The sequence below is a fragment of the Salvelinus sp. IW2-2015 genome, unplaced genomic scaffold (assembly GCF_002910315.2).
Source record: "Salvelinus sp. IW2-2015 unplaced genomic scaffold, ASM291031v2 Un_scaffold2945, whole genome shotgun sequence".
In the NCBI taxonomy this organism is placed as follows: domain Eukaryota; kingdom Metazoa; phylum Chordata; class Actinopteri; order Salmoniformes; family Salmonidae; genus Salvelinus; species Salvelinus sp. IW2-2015.
In genome coordinates, this window is record NW_019944240.1 from 21581 (window position 1) to 24531 (window position 2951).

General features: G+C 49.3%; 1 pseudogene; it reads left to right on the top strand.

Moving 5' to 3' along the window:
- The first annotated feature begins 876 nt into the window (after positions 1-876).
- The window catches only part of LOC112075031 (sodium-dependent phosphate transporter 2-like), a 41286-nt pseudogene continuing 39211 nt past the window's right edge, over positions 877-2951 (top strand).

Below are 2951 nucleotides of genomic sequence, written 5' to 3' on the forward strand. Positions count from 1 at the left end.
CTTGCCTTCAATACTACGGGCGGCAACAATGGCGTACCTGTTTTGACAGACGGATCAGATAGATGGTCTACCCGGGGGAGCTGTTTATTTTTTTTTATTTTTTTTATTTTTTACTGGATTGTTGGTTAAGGGCTTGTCAGTAAGAATTTCACTGTAAGGTTGTTGTATTCGGCGCTGGTGACAAATACCATTTGATTTGATCTGATCTGGGAGGCTGGTGTAAAAGGGGCCATTATTCAAAAAGTGTCTCAGACTAAAAGTGCTGATCGAGGATCAGTTTAGCCTTTTTAAGATCATAATGAATCAGATTATCATGAAAACTGATCCGAGATCAGCACTCACTACTTTATACTTGTCCATATCAGATGCTAATATTATCTGGATGGAAACTCAACAGTGGAGAAGCAGTGAAAGGTGATCAGGCCTTATAGCAGCTGACAGCAAAGGGCCTTGTTATGGTGGAGAGAGAGGGTGTTAATATGCTACTCCTAACACATGAACACATAGCTCACATCTCGTTCCCCACACACTAGTCTTTTTATAGCTCCAGTCCAGCTAACAGGGATGATTTGATTCTTTTAAAAGTATGGACCATGATGCAATTATTTCCTATTGGCTGGCTATCGGAGCTGTCCTCTGCTTACACACACACACACCTTTCAGTGTGCTCCGTTAATCAAAAGACTGCACCTCTCATCCACCTCGTTTCATTAGATCATTGGTAGGTGTTGGGGGGGCCAGTCACTCTGATTGGTTGGTGTTGGGGGAGCAGACAATCTCATTGGTCTGTTGTGGGGGGGGGGGGGTGTCTAACCTAATCATGCCCTCTAACCTCTCTTTTCTGTTGTGTCAGGTGAGACGTGTGTAGACGGACTGTCTCAGCTCTGAGTCATGGAATGCCCCCTCCGTCCGCCACTAGCCGCCTCCTCTCACAGACTGACTTCCAGACGCTGATTTAGCGACACACTGCTCCCCTCCAACTGAACACAACCAGGAAGGGGACGAAGTCACAGCAGAGCAGAGCTTCGTACGCACAGAGGAAGGGATTTACAGCTCCACTCCAACGCACCAACAGCTAGCTGTTTTAGCTGAGTTGGGTTAGGTTGGTTGGGTAGGTTGAGTTTGGGTAGGTTTTCCTCTGTCTGTCTTGTTTTCTGTGGATTTGGGATTTTTGATCGAGAGTCAAGATGGTGGATTTACAAGAGTACCTGTGGATGGTGATCCTGGGCTTCGTCATTAGCTTCATCCTGGCCTTCTCTGTGGGGGCCAACGACGTGGCCAACTCGTTCGGGACGGCGGTGGGTCGGGGGTGGTGACGCTGAAACAGGCCTGTATCCTGGCGTCAATTTTGAACGTTGGGTTCCATGCTGCTTGGAGCCAAGGTGGGGGAGACCATACGGAAAGGCATCATAGACGTTACTCACCAACGAAGACGTGCCTGTTCTCATGGCGGGGAGGTCAGCGCCATGGTCGGTACGTATACCATTTATTGTGTGAGCGTTTTCAGTGCTGGGGATGCAACGAGTCTGGGGGTGATCTGGGGATGCATCGAGTCTGGGGTGATCTGGGGATGCTACGAGTCTGTGATCTGGGAGATGCTACGAGTCTGGGGGTGATCTGGGGATGCTACGAGTCTGGGGGTGATCTGGGGATGCTACGAGTCTGGGGTGATCTGGGGATGCTACGAGTCTGGGGTGATCTGGGGATGCATCGAGTCTGGGGTGATCTGGGGATGCTACGAGTCTGGGGGTGATCTGGATGCTACGAGTCTGGGGGTGATCTGGGGATGCTACGAGTCTGGGGGTGATCTGGGGATGCTATAGTCTGGGGTGATCTGGGGATGCTACGAGTCTGGGACATTGCCCTGTGTAGGGTGTTGTCTTTTGGATGGGATGTTAAACGGGTGTCCTGACTCTCTGAGGTCATTAAAGATCCCATGGGACTTATTGTATGAGTAGGGGTGTTAACCCCGGTGTCCTGGCTAAATTCCCAATCTGTCCCTCATACCATCATAGTCACCTAATAATCCCCAGTTTACAATTGGCTCATTCATCCCCCTCCTCTCCTCTGTAACTATTCACCTGGTCGTTGCTGTAAATGAGAACGTGTTCTCAGTCAACTTACCTGGTAAAATAAAAAATTAAGGGATGGTTTCTATCATTTTTCAGGCCAAATCTTATAGTTTGTACGACCATCCTCCTCCCTCTCTGTCTCTCTCACTCCCTCTCTATCTACAGGTTCGGCGATTTGGCAACTCATCGCCTCGTTCCTCAAACTACCCATCTCCGGGACGCATTGCATCGTGGGTTCGACCATCGGGTTCTCCATGGTGGCCATCGGCACCAAGGGTGTCCAGTGGATGCAGCTGGTCAAGATTGGTATGTCAATGACTACGTTACCCAGCCTGCTCTGCATGGGGTTTACTATCAATGACTACGTTACCCAGCCTGCTCTGCANCAGCCTGCAGCTGGTCAAGATTGATAATTATTTGTTTATTAGGATCTCTTTCAGCCCACCACTGGCTAGTCATCACATGACTCAGTCTATTATGAGTACATTACCCAGCCCACCACTGGCTAGTCATCACATGACTCAGTCTAATATGGAACCTAGCACTCTCTGTGTGAGTTCCAATCTCAAATAGACCCTCTAGCCTTACCCCTGGTGGATTGGGCATGTGCCTACATTACCCAGACTCTGGTGTACAGGATTGACTCTCTGACTACATTACCAGCCTGCTCTGGGTACAGTTCATTGTTCTATGACTACATTACCCAGTCTGCTCTGGGTACAGTTGTCTGGTTGACTACATTACCCAGCCTGCCCTGGTGTAGGGCTGACTGTCTATGACTACATTACCCAGCCTGCTCTGGGGTAGGACTGACTGTCTATGACTACATTACCCAGCCTGCTCTGGGGTAGGGCTGACTGTCTATGACTACATTACCCA